This window comes from Coregonus lavaretus (genome assembly GCF_964263955.1).
Source record: "Coregonus lavaretus genome assembly, chromosome: 39".
Classification (NCBI taxonomy): Eukaryota; Metazoa; Chordata; class Actinopteri; order Salmoniformes; family Salmonidae; genus Coregonus; species Coregonus lavaretus.
In genome coordinates, this window is record NC_140026.1 from 11316630 (window position 1) to 11333452 (window position 16823).

Consider the following 16823-nt stretch of genomic DNA (forward strand, 5'->3'; position numbering starts at 1 on the left):
AGAGAGAGTACAGAGACCAAAAACATCAAAACAACACTCAATCTCTTAGCACAGTTTACTATAACTGTAACGAAGGAACTCTCAGTCATTTACCATAATAACACATTTATGCTACGACACATCCAAAAAATATTGCATTCGTGATTTATAGATTTTTGCGCTTTTAAATTAATAATAGCCATTACTTCTTGAACAGTTTATCTTTTAGCTGTGAAACACTTGATCATGTGAATTTCATGTCGTTTTTCCTTAAGGGTAGTACAACTGTCATATCCCATCATAACACAAAATCTACTGTTATTTCATGACAATGCTTGTTTAAAATGTCAGTATAAACAAGCAAAATACATGAATGAATTCCCCTAGACCCGTTCCTCAGCCGTATACCACAACGTGGCAGGGTGGCCATTTTGTGGTAGTTTCAATTACGGACTGCAGCTTTAAATGGCCACTGACGTACCATGTCCTGCAATCCCACTTTAGTGCCATTTACTAATAAGCATGTGCACTGTTTTATCAATTAGGGATAAAACACACAAAAAATCCAAAGCATTGAAACTGTCTTAATTTACATGATTGTCTTATTCCTTTGTTCCATCAAAGCCTTTATAAATCAGGTAATTAGTGTTGATACACAAACACAATAACTCAGTACTTACAGAGTAGCACACAGAGCAAGGTGTGTTCCATTCTGTCCTGCCAACTATCTCTGAACTACAGTTCTTCTGACAAACCCCTCTACTTCCTATAAGATGACAGACCGATTAGTTCACGCCTCTTTACCATCACACAGAGAAATAGAGAGAGAAATATTCTACAGAAATGTACAAAGACTGTGAGAAAAAAGAGTAACAGTTGCTTGCGTGTTTATTTTCTGATCAACCTCTTATAATTAGCTACATGGCCTCACACTGGTTCCTTCCTCTTTATTGGATAAAAGGAGGATGAAATAAGAATAGAGATCTGAGATGAGATCAGAGCTTGTAGTTAGATATCAGAATGTGCAGATGGTTGTTTCATTTTTGCACCCACAATGCACAGATAGATAGATATATAGATAGATAGATAGATAGATAGATAGATAGATAGATAGATAGATAGATAGATAGATAGATAGATAGATAGATAGATAGATAGATAGATAGATAGATAGATAGATAGATAGATAGATAGATAGATAGATAGATAGATAGATAGATAGATAGATAGATAGATAGATAGATAGATAGATAGATAGATAGATAGATAGATAGATAGATAGATAGATAGATAGATAGATAGATAGATAGATAGATAGATAGATAGATAGATAGATAGATATCCCTTACTGAGTGTAGGCCTCCCTGCAAGCCTAGGGTGCTAACCTCAGTTGTTCCACTGCCCACAAATAGACATCTTCACCCCCACCTCCTTCCCCCTCCTCACCCCTTTTCTTCACACACACTACTGCTTAGTATTAGCATGTGTCAAAACCACAGTCAGCTAGCTGACTCTTCTCTGGGGTTTGGTGGTTGACTTGTTCATTAGTCAGATAGTTTTGTTAGTATAGGTATACGTTTAGTTAGATACTGTCTACATAGATATTTAGTTGTTATTGGGTTGTTTATGTGATGTGTATCAGGGCAATTGTTCATGTATTTTGCATGTGTTTGTGTGTTGTGTGTGTGTGTGTGTGTGTGATTGTGTGTGTGTGTGTACGTCAGATGTATACACATGCATTACCACAGACCAGAGATGGGAGGAGTTTCAAAGTTGTAAATGGGTAACTGGGTACATGAATCGTATCATTTTAGCATTTTCCAATTTTTTCCAACAATTTACCTCTAAATATATAAAATGGTTTTTCTTGTAGAGTGTAGAGTGTGTGACACACATGCAACATGTGAAGGAGCAAACATAAATAGAGAGAGAAAGGTTACAGGGGAAAAGCAGTCAGACTTCAACTTTGGTGGTTATAGCCAGGTAAACATCTGGGGTTTCTTATCGCCCCCTTCAGGGACAGGCCTGTAACTACTCCACATTTGAGTGGATCACAATATAGAAACTAATATGGTCATTGGTCACATAGCAACAGCATAAGCCCTCAGTCTACTGGGTCTGCCCTCTTATTCCTTCCTCTCTCTATCTCATCATAATAGGACAGACATGGAACACTTCTGTATGGGTTCATATCAGTAGAAGTCAAGTCTGAATGTGATTTACTGAAGACTGACAGCACTATGGTGCATAGAGATTTTGTTAGAAACTGTTACTTTACAAAATAAGAAATGTATAGAAAAAAGTTCAAGACGTAAATTCATTGTTTCAACTCAGAAATACAGAGAGTAAAATGAATACATCCTTAAATCAAGTTATATTTCAAAGATATACAATTATGTGGGGAATCAGCACTTTTTATTTGACACATGAGAATTAATACAAAATACAACACACCTTTTCCATTTTAGGTTTCATAGTGGAACACTCATCTGGCTCCTTTAACAACAACTGAAACTATTTGACAAAATACTTACATGTTGAAAATGTATATCTGCTGTCAAATTGAACAGCGTGAAGCGAACCCGTACATATGCGCAGATACTGTGTGTGATTGTGTGAGAGTGAAGTATTGCATCTCACTCTTCTCAATATCTGCAGTACCACTCGTGGCAACTTCGTTTAGCTGAGTCTACCTTTAATATAAAAATAAGCATTAAAGCTGCATTATGTAAATATACATTTTTAATAACAAACTATATCTACATGTTCCATCTTAACTGTTATAGTAGGTCAACCAACCAAGTATAAACACATCTTTAATATTTTAAATTCCAATTAAAAACTGAAAAGTTTCACAGACTGTATATATCCACTTGCATGTAAAAAGCATGACATTATCTAAAATACAAAATATTCAAAGAATGCAGCACATTATACTTTTAAACAAAAACAGGCACCACACTCGTGTTTAATTAACAAACTGAAATAAAGACAGGTAAGTGTAATATTTCAAGAAAAATAAACATCAATCAATAATTACAAAGGAAAGCATACAAGCCACCAAAAGATGAAAACGTCAACATACAAAATCATAACATTCAGCATTTGTGAGATTCTATTCAGTAATATTCAACTCAGTAAACACTATCATATATCAACCGTAAAAACTTTACAATAATGATATGATATGCCATTTAGCAGATGCTTTTATCCAAAGCGTGCATACATTTTTGTGTATGTGTGGTCCCGGGGATTGAACCCACTACCTTGGCGTTACAAGCGCCGTGCTCTACCAGCTGAGCTACAGAGGACCCCCTTAATATGGTCATTAATATTCAACTCAGTAAACACTATCATATATAAATGGTAAAAACTTTACAATAATAAAAATGGTTGTTCAGCTTACAGTTCATACTGTAATGTTCACACTGATGATTCGTTCTGTTCGATGACATCATCACATCGTATCTGGTCTTGAGGAGATTTGACTGTTGAACACAAACCTACAGGAATATAACGGATGGAAAGTAGCATTAGAGTTAAACTGATCCAACTGCTCTTTCAACTGTACACAGCTATAACATGTAACCCATCAGAGAGCATGACATAAAGAAGGAGATTATCAAGCTGGATAAACTGATTGTAGATACACTGAAAGAAAGTTCTCACCTCGAGCCCTGCAGCATTTCACCGTCATCATGATGGACACCAGTAGAAAGGGAGACACCACCAGGAGACCACACAGCGGCCTGGGCAGAGAGATGGAGACAATGGAACCTGGAGGGACTAGCAAAACACATGTTTTACCATGAAGACACTTGAACACACATTGCTCTTCTCACATGCACCCACAATGCTCTTCTGACCTCTCACTGTCACCGGGCTCTCTGGTGACTCCCCTTGACCAGATTTACACTAATAGAATCCTTCATCTGACTTGGATACGGTAGCGATGGTAATCTCTCCTGTGGTCTCATTCTTGATGAGTACTCCATCTTTGTAGAAATCAGCCTTGGGGTTAGGGTTTGTGTTCTGATATCTAAATGTACATCCCAGAGTCACAGAGTCCCCTTCAGTCACGGGATGGGCAGGGCTCTCCAGGAAATGTCCCTGTTCTTCCATGGCCTGCATACTCACCAGACATGTCAGCCTTTGAGCATGTTTGGGATGCTCTGGATCGACGTGTACGACAGCGTGTTCCAGTTCCCGCCAATATCCAGCAACTTCGCACAACCATTAATGAGGAGTGGGACAACATTCCACAGGCCAAAATTAAAAGGCTGATCAATAATAAAAAGTATTAACTCACCAGTAACATGTATCTGGACTGGGTCACTGTACAGGGTATAGTAGACTGGGTCTCCTCTCCCAGCTCTGCACCAGTACTGTCCTCCACCAGAGACACTGACCCTGCTGAGTGTGTAGGAGTATCCAGAGGTTGAGGTTACTGGTGTAGAGTCTGGTCTATGTCTGTACCAGTAAAACTTCCATCCAGAAGACTCTACTGTACAGATCAGTGTCACTCTGTCTCCTGTGAATACGTTCGCTTGGTCTAAACTCAGTGTAGCCGTCGGACGACTATCTGTTGGAATCAAGAAATGTGTGTGATGCATCTGGAAAACATGGATCTGATCTGCTGCATGATATGTCCTCTTGATGGGTAACTGATCAAAATTCAGTGAGGCAGAATAGTCTACAGACACACAGAAAATGTCTAAATGAATGTCTCAACAACAAGAGGTTCTATCTATCTGTATGACAAGAGAGAGAACAGAACAAAGTAATGTACCTTTAACAGTGAGAGTGACAGGATCACTTGGTAGTGAAGATGTGGGTCTAGACACTCTGTTCCCTTCACACCAGTACTGACCCTGGTCAGACTCAGCAACACTACTGATGGTGAGGGTGTCTCCTGTTATAGTGTGTCTGACAGACTGGGATACTACATTATCATTCCTGTCTTTGTACCACTGATAGCTCCAGATACTGTCAGACCCTACTGAACACGTCAGAGTAACTGTCTCTCCAGGGTAGCTTTGGGCAGAGCTTCAGAAACACACAACAGACGTTTTTAAACAACGGAATAGCATCCTTAAAATTGTGCCCATTAAGTGGTTACACGTATGGAGGCACTGATGTGAATGAGAGATAAGATGACTTGCCTGTCACTGACAGTCTGACTGCATCACTCCATTTAGAATCCTGCTGCTGATGTGAACCCAGACAACTGTATGAAAACTCAGCTGCACTGATTATACATTAATGTTCTTTGTGTGGGCATTGATCTGGACTGGGTGTATTCCATGTGTACTCCCAGCCAGTGACTCCTCCCCCCAGTATGTCACATCTGAGAGTGACAGACTCTCCACTAAATATCTGGGAGCTATTGTGGTGTATGGTCAGAACAGCCTTTGCCGCTCCTGCACAAAATCAAACCAGCATGATACAATTACTTTACACATGTTATTTTGAGAGACTCAAAACTCAAAATATTTCCAGCCAAAAGCAGCTTTAAAAATCACAAATAAAGAAATAGAATGAAGCATTAAGAGATGGAGGCTTGATGAAGTGAACAAATATCTACCATCATCATCTTCAGTGTCCAGAGTTGATGAGTGTATTCAGCACTACAACAAAGAAAGTCACATTGCACCAATATTAGCTTGGAATAAATAACAACATGCCATATTCATGTTTCTGATTACCAAATCTCTCCTGTACTTTATTTTAAAGGTGCAATCTGAGATTTCTAAGTACATTTTTGCATGTTTCAATTAATCATAGCCATTTCTTCTTGAAGAGTATAACTTTTAATCACCTCAATAAGCTTTGTACAACTGTCTTGTCTTATCATAACCCAAAATATAAGGTTATTTTATAACAATGTTTGAAAATAACGACATTTTAAACAAACAATCTAGATTAATAATTGTCCTAGCCCCATCCCTCAGCTATATACCAAAACAAGTGTCAGGGTGGTCGTTTTGTGGTTGTTTGAATTACGAACTGCAGCTTTAAATGGACCAAACACCAAAACACCACTCATTAATTTCTTAGCACAGTTTACTATAACTGTAGCGAAGGAACTCTCAGCCATTTACAATAATCACATGCTGATACTAGAACACAAGCAACAAATATTGCATTTTGCATTCATTGTCATTGACAGCACATTTTGCAACCACTGAGTTAACGCTACTCTTTAGTTCCTGAGTGCTGACCTGGTTAAATGTACACCACACCACCACACTAACCAGGTCTGCATGGCATCTGCTTTACAAGCTCAGGTTTTCATAGAGATGCAACTTCAATGTAGGGTGGTCATTCACTCTCACATCACATACAGACAGTACCAGTCAAAAGTTTGGACACACCTACTCATTCAAGGGTTTTTCATTATTTTTACTATTTTCTACATTGTAGAATAATAGTGAAGACATCAACACTATGAAATTACACATCTGGAATCATGTAGTAACCAAAAAAGTGTTTAAAAAATCAAAATATATTTTATATTTGATTCTTCAAGTAGCCACACTTTGCCTTGATGACAGCTTTGCACACTCTTGGCATTCTCTCAACCAGCTTCATGAGGTAGTCACCTGGAATGCATTTCAATTAACAGGTGTGCCTTGTTAAAAGTTAATTTGTGGAGTGTCTTTCCTTCTTAATGTGTTTGAGCCAATCAGTTGTGTTGTGACAAGGTAGGGGTGGTATACAGAAGATAGCACTATTTGGTAAAAGACCAAGTCCAAATTATGGCAAGAACAGCTCAAATAAGCAAAGAGAAACGACAGTCCATCATTACTTTAAGACATGAAGGTCAGTCAATCCGGAACATTTCAAGAACTTTGAACATTTCTTCAAGTGAAGTCGCAAAACCCATCAAGCGCTATGATGAAACTGGCTCTCATGAGGACCGCCACAGGAAAGGACGACCCAAAGTTACCTCTGCTGCAGAGGATAAATTCACTAGAGATACCAGCCTCAGATTGCAGCCCAAATAAATGCTTCAGAGTTCAAGTAACAGACACATCTCAACATCAACTTGTCAGAAGAGACTGCGTGAATCAGGCCTTCATGGTTGAATTGCTGCAAAGAAGCCACTACTAAAGGACACCAATAATAATAAGAGACTTGCTTGGGCCAAGAAACAGGAGCAATGGACATTAGACCGGTGGAAATCTGTACTTTGGACTGATGATACCTAATTTGAGATTTTTGTGAGACGCAGAGTAGGTAAACGGATGATCTCCGCATGTGTGGTTCCCATCGTGAAGCATGGAGGAGGAGGTGTGATGGAGTGGGGGTGCTTTGCTGGTGACACTGTCGGTGAGTTATTTAGAATTCAAGGCACACTTAACCAGCATGGCTACCACAGCATTCTGCAGCGATATGCCATCCCATCTTGTCGGCTTTATTAGCTACATGGCCCCACTCTGGTTCCTTCCTCTTTATTGGAGGAAAGGAGGATGAAATGAGAGTAGAGAACTGAGATCAGAGCTTGTAGTTGGATATCAGAATGTGCAGACAGACAGACAGACAGGCAGGCAGTTAAACATAGTAGAAAGACAGGCAGGCAGGCAGGCAGGCAGTTAGACATAGTAGAAAGACAGACAGACAGACAGACAGACAGACAGACAGACAGACAGACAGACAGACAGACAGACAGACAGACAGACAGGCAGGCAGGCAGGCAGATAGATAGGATGCTTGTAGACCTCAACTCAAACCTTTGCTAAATAGTCAGGTGGCAAGCCTAGCCAGCTACCCTCAGTTGTTGTACTGCCCACAAAGGAAATTGGACAACTTCAGCCACACACGCGCGTTCACGTACGTGCATGCACCCACACAAACAGACTCATTTCTTATTTTTATTTGTCTTTACATTTTAGTCATTTTAGCAGACGCTCTTATCCAGAGCGACTGACAGGTAGTGAGTTCATAAATGTATTAATTTTTTTATACTGGCTCCCCATGGGAATCAAACCCACAACCCTGGCATTGCTCTACCAACTGAGCTACATCCCTGCCAGCCATTCCCTCCCCTACCCTGGACGACACTGGGCCAATTGTGCAACGCCCCATGGGTCTCCCGGTCGCGGCCGGCTACGACAGAGCCTGGATTTGAACCAGGATCTCTAGTGGCACAGCTAGCACTGCGATGCAGTGCCTTAGACCACTGCGCCACTCGGGAGAACATCTTGTGTGTTATCTTATTTTTAGTATTATATTGTTATTGATTACTGCATTGTTGGGTTTAGAGCTTGCAAGAAAGTCATTTCACTGTACTTGTGCATGTGACATTAAAACTTGAAACTTGAAAAGGAGACACACACAAAAACACACACTGCTACTTAGGAAGAGCATGTGTCAAAACCACAGTCAGCTAGCTAGCTGACTTTTCTCAGAGGTTTGGTGGTCAATTTGTTCATTAGTTAGATGGTTTTGTTATGAGAAATCTATATAGATGTATTTGTTATTGTGTTGTTTATGGTTGTGCTTCAATTGGTTTGTTTACATGATGTGTGTCAGTGTAATTGATCACGTATTGTGCATGTACGTGTGTGTTGTGTGTGTGTGTGTGTGTACTGGAGTGGAATGAATGGAATGGTATCAAATACATCAGACACATGGTTTCCATGTGTTTAATACCATTTAATTAACTTCATTCTGGCCGTTATTACAAGCCGTCCTCCCCTCAACAGCTTCCTATTGACGTCAGAGGCATGGCTGTGGGGAGTTCATTACCACTGACCAGAGATGGGAGGCGTTTCAAAGCTGTAACTAGGTTTCCATTTTGCTTCACATCATTACATTGTTGTGGTAGATGAATTAATCATGTTATTTTTGCATTTTCCCATTTATTCCAACAATTTACCTCTAAATATATGGAAGTGTATTTTTGTAGAGTGTAGAGTGTGTGACACACGTGCAACATGTGGTGCAAAAAGAAATAGAGAGAGAAAGGTTACAGGGGAAAAGCAGTCAGACTTCACCTTTAGTGGGTGTAGCCAGGTAAACATCTGGGGTTTCTTATCGCCCCCTTCAGGGACAGGCCTGTAACTACTCCACATTCTAGTGGATCTCAATATAGAAACTAATGGGGCCATACTTGCAAATATTAGAACACATTTTAGTTCAAGTTTAAGCATCAGCCAATTGACTTAGTTACATGTAAACAAAGGCTACATTTTAGCTGTTCTCATTGCATAACCTGGCACATTTAGCCCTATGCTAACCTCACCAGATGGCCCTGATTATATCTGGTTCAAATTCCATATCAGCCATTTAAAATCGTGATCCAACACTTGTTCATAGAAGCGTCCTTAACAGAAGTCCAACGGCACGTTCTGATAATCAAAGCAACTACGTCACATGTGTTTGTCTGACTGGTGAAATGGCTCTCTTTTTTCAGTGACTAGCTCCATGTAATTGTCACAGATTGTGACAAGGGTTCAAATCTCACAATTGTTTTCTTCCCCCATTGAAATGTAGAATTACATTTATTGTGTTAGTGTGTTGAGAAGGGAACTAGTCTACAGCCAACAAGTAGCCTACAGCCAATCATCAAATGAAGATTAAGAATACATGTAATAAGGATCTACGTCTTTAGTCAGCCTTGCAGACAAACCCAGTGCTATGGCCTAATAATCATATTGCATAGGCCAGGGGTGTCAAACGGGTTTAATCCGGCCCGCGAGATGATAAAAAATAAATAATAATAATAATAATAATAATAATTTTGTAAAGTATAAATATGCGCTGCAATTTTTCTATAAAATAAACTGCTGTTCCAATTGCGTCCACTGGATGGCGCAATAGCAATTCTGTTAAGCAAGCAAACTGTTTATACCGGGGCAGAGCAAGTAGGTCAAGCACGTGCAGCCAATGAGCTACTTTGTTTTGCCCGCGAGATTTATTACGGCTTCTACTTTTAACATTATGTGCTTTGGCACCCTCATTGCCCCAATATGTCTCTGTCAAAAAAGAGAAAAGTGGACGCAGAGTGCAGAGTGTTCCAAGAAAAATTGTCATCCTATTTATTCACGGAATTGAATGGGAAAGCTGTATGTTTGGTGTGTTCAGAGCATGTTGCAGTGCTGAAAGAATATAACCTTCGTCGCCACTATGTGAGTCTTCATGCCGACAAATATGACAACTTTCAAGGACAGCGGAGATGAGAGAAGGTGAAAGGAACTGTTGGCGGGTCTGAAGAAACAGCAGTCTGTGTTTACTCACAGCCGAGACATCAGTGACGCTGCAGTGAAAGCTAGCTACCTCATTGCTAATGAAATCGCAGTGGCTTCAAAACCATTTAGTGAGGGTGAATTTGTAAAAACATGCATGATGAAGGCAGCGGAGATTGTGTGCCCTGAAAAGCGGCAGGCTTTTGCAAATATCAGCCTGACAAGAAACACAGTTGCAGACAGGATTTCCGATCTTTCAGTGGATTTGGACAGCCAGTTGAAGCAAAAAGTAAAGTCATTTATTGCGTTTTCGGTTGCAATTGATGAAAGCACGGACATTACAGATGTTGCACAACTGGCCATTTTCATCCGCGGAGTTGATGACACATTGACTGTCACCGAGGAGTTCGTGGAGTTGGTGCAGATGACAGATACAACGACAGCAGCTGATATTTTTACCGCACTCGTCGGCGCGCTGGACAGGGTCGGAGTGGACTGGTCCCGCGCTGTCAGCCTGGCTACAGATGGTGCGCCCTCAATGATCGGGAAAAAAGCAGGCGTTGTGACAAAGTTCAGAGAGAAAGTGCAATCTGCAAATGGAGGACATGATTTTTTGACTTTTCACTGAATTTTGCACCAGGAGGCTTTGTGTTGCAAGTCATTAAAGATGGATAACGTCATGAAGGTGGTCATCCAAACTGTTAATTTCATCCGATCCAGAAGCCTGAATCACCGTCAGTTTGACAGCCTAATCAGAGAGAAAGACCACATCTATGGCCTGCCATACCACACTGAGGTAAGATGGTTAAGCCGAGGTGCTGTGCTGAGGCGTTTCTTTGATTTACGAGAAGAAATTGAACAGTTCATGGAAGAAAAGGGCAAACCAGTGTTAGAATTTCATTCCGCAGAATGGATGCAGGACCTTGCATTTATGGTGGATGTTACCAAGCACCTGAATAACTTGAACAAACAGCTGCAAGGGCGCAACAAAGTTGTCACGCAGTATTATGACAGCATACGTTCTTTCAAGTTGAAGCTGTCATTGTGGGAGACGCAACTTGCCGGTGGTGATGCAGCTCACTTCCCCTGTTTGAAAAATGTGTGCGCGACCCAACATGTGGCAGACATGAAGCGGTTCAAAGATAAAATAACGGGACTGTTACGGGAGTTTGAGCAACGCTTTCAGATTTATGTTTATATGTTTTTATGTTGATGTGCTATTATTTTTAATTGATTTTATTTTATTTGTATATTTAACCTATTCTTGACTCTGTGGTTCTTGCACTTGTTTGGGGAACAGGATTTCATTATTTTTATCTACATTTCTGCCTGAGAAATGACACCCTGATATAGTTCTGTCATCTGTGAAACAGTTCTGTTAATCACTGAGGCATTGTGTGTTTGTGTGTTCTTTGTCCTCAGAACTTTCAAATAACTTGAGGTGTTTTATGATTAATAGTGATGTTGTGCTTGTACTATTTTGGACACACTGTCCTCAGGCTCCAGTTTTATGTTGTATGTTGATCGTATTAAAACAAAGAAAACAATCTGAAGTTGTTGTTTTTTAGTTATATATACCATGATTTTTCCGGTCCGGCCCACTTGGGAATAGATTTTCCTCCATGTGGCCCCTGAGCTAAAATGAGTTTGACACCCCTGTCCTAGACATTTCCACTTCAAAATAACAGCACTTACAGTTTACCGGGGCAGCTCTATCAAATTTGACAAACTGACTTGTTAGAAAGGTGGCATCCTACAACGGTGCCATGTCGAAAGTCAATGAGCTCTTCAAATCAAATCAAATTTTATTTGCCACATGCGCCGAATACAACACCTTACAGTGAAATGCTTACTTACAAGCCCTTAACCAACAATACATTTTTAAGAAATAAAAAGTGTTAAGTACAAAATAGATAAGTAAAAAATAAAAATAAGAAATAATTAAAGAGCAGCAGTTGTGGTGTGAGTCTGGATCAGGAGAGTACAGTAATGCTGTCAACATCACAATAAATGGTACATCTTTTGTACAACCCTCACTAACATTTCTACATATATATGATAGGATGTTCAATTCTGTAACTGAATGATTGCATCTCATAAATACAAGCTCATAAGATGTTGATGTATTGTGAGTGATGACTCCAGATTTACAGTATTATTTATATATTATGTTACACAGCTGGTGATGTGATCCTGGAGAGCCCTGTCCATCCCGTGACTGAAGGAGACTCTCTGACTCTGAGCTGTACATTTAGATATCAAGAAACAAATCCTAACCCCAAGGCTGATTTCTATAAAGATGGAGTACTCATCAAGAATGAGACCAGAGGAGAATTTACCAACCTCACAGTATCCATGTCAGATGAAGGATTCTATAAGTGTACATTTGATGAAGGAGAATCACCAGAGCTGGGTGACAGTGAGAGGTCAGAAGAGCAGTGTCTGGGTTCAAGTGTCTTGATGGTAAAACACGTGTTTTGCTAGTCCCTCCAGGTTCCGTTGTCTCCATCTCTCTGCCCAGGCTGCTGTGTGGTCTACTAGTGGTGTCTCCCTTTCTACATGTGTCCATCATGATGACGGTGAAATGCTGCAGGGCTCGAGGTGAGAACTTTCTTTCAGTGTATTTACAATCTGTTTATCCAGCTTGATAATCTCCTTCTTTATGTCATGCTCTCTGATGGAGTACATGTTATAGCTGTGTACAGTTGAAAGAGCAGTTGGATCAGTTTAACTCTAATGCTACTTTCCATCCGTTATATTCCTGTAGGTTTGTGTTCAACAGTCAAATCTCCTCAAGACCAGATACAATGTGATGATGTCATCGAACAGAACAAATCATCTTTGTAATCATTACAGTATAAACTGTAAGCTGAATAACCATTTTTATGATTGTAAAGTTTTTACCATTTATATATGAAAGTGTTTACTCAGTTTAATATCACTGAATAGAATTTTATAAATGATTTTGTAAGTTGACATTTTCAGCTTTTGCTGGCTTGTATGCTTTCCTTTGTAATTGTTGATTGATGTTGATTTTCATGAAATATTACACTTACCTCGCTTTATTTCAGATTGTTAATTAAACAAGAGTGCAGTGCCTGTTTTTTTATACAACTGGAATTTGTTGCATTTTTAGAATGTTGTATTTTACATAATGTCATGCTTTTTACATGTAGGTGGATATACAGTACGTGAATCTTCCGTTTTTAATTCAAATTTAAAATACTTAAGATGTGTTAATACTTGGTTGGTCGACCTACTATAACAGTTAAGATGGAACATGTAGCTATAATTTGTTATTAAAAATGTATATTTACATAATGCAGCTTTAATGCTTATTTTTATATTAAAGGTAAACTCAGCGAAATGACGTTGCCACGAGTAGCACCACAAATATTGAGATGAGTGAGATGCAAGACTTTACTCTCACTCAATCACACAAAGTATCTGCACATATGCACAGGTTCGCTTCACGCTGTTCACAGCGTGGTAGCCATGAGACCAAAACCGTGGAGAAGTTGAGCCTCATGCTTCAACGCTCTTAGTTGTTGCGGAAATTGAACCAATGTCCTGTTTTACTTTCTGCATATACTTCATATCGCTGAGTGTACCTTTAAACTTCACTTACTTTTGACTTGAAATATTGTCTACTGTCTAAGTATTTTGCCAAAATATTTTTTACAGTAGATATTCATTTTCAACATGTAAGTCTTTTGTAAAATGGTTTCAGTAGTAGTTATAGGAGCCAGATGAGTGTTCCACTATGGAACTTAAAATGGAGAAGGTGTGTTGTATTTTGTATTAATTCTCATATCAAATAAAAAGTGTTGATTCCCCACATAATTGTATTGCTTTGAAATATAACTTGATTTAAGGACATATTGTCACGATCGTTGACTGAAGACACGGACCAAGGCGCAGCGTGATAAGCGTACATACTTTTATTTAATGTACTTAACGACAAAAACAACAAACAAACGATACGTGAAGTCCTGAGGTTATAACACAACAAACCTTTACAGATCAAGATCCCACAAAGACTAGTGCAAAACAGGCTGCCTAAGTATGGTCCCCAATCAGGGACAACGAGCTACAGCTGCCTCTGATTGGGAACCACCCTGGCCAACATAGATCAAACGATCTAGAACAAAAACATAGAAAAACTAAACATAGCAAATCCACACCCTGGCTCAACATTTAAGAGTCCCCAGAGCCAGGGCGTGACACATATTCATTTTACTCTCTGTATTTCTGATTGAAACAATGCATTTACATCTTGAACGTTTCTATACATTTCTTATATAGTAAAGTAACACTTTCTAACAAAATCTCTATGCACCATAGTGCTGTCAGTCTTCTGTAAATCACATTCAGACTTGACTTCTACTGATATGAACCCATACAGAAGTGTTCCATGTCTGTACTATTATGATGAGATAGAGAGAGGAAGGAATAAGAGGGCAGACCCAGTAGACTGAGGGCTTATGCTGTTGCTATGTGACCAATGACCATATTAGTTGGGCCATACTTGTGAACATTAGAAAAAGTTTTAGTTTTAGTTCAAATTTAAGCCTCAGCCAATTCAAATCGTTGACGTAGTTGGACATGATCAAAAGCTATATGTTAGCTGTTCCCATTACATAACCTGGCACATTCAGCCCTATGCTAACCTGACCAGGGGGCAGTGTTCATTTCCAGTAATAAGTTCTGCATCAGCCTATCAAAGATCGAATACTTTTTATCCACAAATCAATGGTATTTATTAAAATAGGTGAACTCGGCCACCGGAGGGATATATTTAAACCTCCAAATTCAAAGTTTACTTTTGTTCCCTTCCACTAGGTCTGTCTCAAGTGTAGAGTGCCAATATTGCATGATCATTGCATCTACTTACTCATTTTACGTTTTTTTTTCTCGCATATATGACAAATCCCACATTTCACATGCATCCATGTGCTTTTACAGATAAAAGATAAATGTTGTATAGACCTCTTTTATCAGCCTATAGCCTACAGTGAATCATTTTGACATGTACATTTGCTATGTGAATTTCTTACATTGAATTCATGGATTTCACATGAGAGGGTTCCAGGAGTGATTCATTTCTATTTTTGCAGGATCTCACACATTGTCAAAGTGAATTGTAGTGTACCATACAAAGTCCCATATGCATTAGTAGGTTTTACATGTAGCATGAGGAGGACACTATCTGATGTGAATGAATGTAGGCTATAGCTATATTGTTGATCAGAGTTCCTATAGAAGCCTACAGAAAAGGCTAATCAAATAGAAGAAATTCACCATCAGATACTGATACAGCCAAGTGTCTTCCTCCATTAAGACTGTTGATTTGGAATCTTTTACATACAGTAGGCTAAGTGTGGGTTCGAGGTTGGATTCACTATAAACTTCTTTAAAATAATTGAAAAACTGCCATCGGTAGGACGATAAGGAGAGTACAACCTGTAATCCTATTACACTTTGTAATGTCCTCGAGTCAAATAACACATATGTGACAAAGTAGATGATTATAAAATGCATATAAAATGTTGAAGGCCTACATTTAGGTGTACACGTCAATGTAATATAGCCTATGCCAGGGGTGTCAAACTCATTTTAGCTCAGGGGCCACATGGAGGAAAATCTATTCCCAAGTGGGCCGGACCGGAAAAATCATGGTATATATAACTTAAAAACAACAACTTCAGATTGTTTTCTTTGTTTTAATACGATCAACATACAACATAAAGCTGGAGCCTGAGGACAGTGTGTCCAAAATAGTACAAGCACAACATCACTATTAATCATAAAACACGTCAAGTTTATTTGAAAATTCTAAAGAAAAAGAACACACAAACACACAATGCCTCAGTGATTAACAGAACTGTTTCACAGATCACATAACTATATCAGGGTGTCATTTCTCAGGCAGAAATGTAGATACAAATAATGAAATCCTGTTCCCCAAACAAGTGCAAGAACCACAGAGTCAAGAATAGGTTAAATATACAAATAAAATAAAATCAATTAAAAACAATAGCACATCAACATAAAAACATATAAACATAAAGCTGGAGCCTGAGGACAGTGTCCAAAAGCACAACATCACTATTAATCATAAAACACCTCAAGTTATTTGAAAGTTCTGAGGACAAAGAACACACAAACACACAATGCCTCAGTGATTAACAGAACTGTTTCACAGATGACAGAACTATATCAGGGTGTCATTTCTCAGGCAGAAATGTAGATAAAAATAATGAAATCCTGTTCCCCAAACAAGTGCAAGAACCACAGAGTCAAGAATAGGTTAAATATACAAATAAAATAAAATCAATTAAAAACAATAGCACATCAACATAAAAACATATAAACATAAATCTGAAAGTGTTGCTCAAACTCCCGTAACAGTCCCGTTATTTTATCTTTGAACCGCTTCATGTCTGCCACATGTTGGGTCGCGCACACATTTTTCAGACAGGGGAAGTGAGCTGCATCACCACCGGCAAGTTGCGTCTCCCACAATGACAGCTTCAACTTGAAAGAACGTATGCTGTCATAATACTGCGTGACAACTTTGTTGCGCCCTTGCAGCTGTTTGTTCAAGTTATTCAGGTGCTCTGTAACATCCACCATAAATGCAAGGTCCTGCAT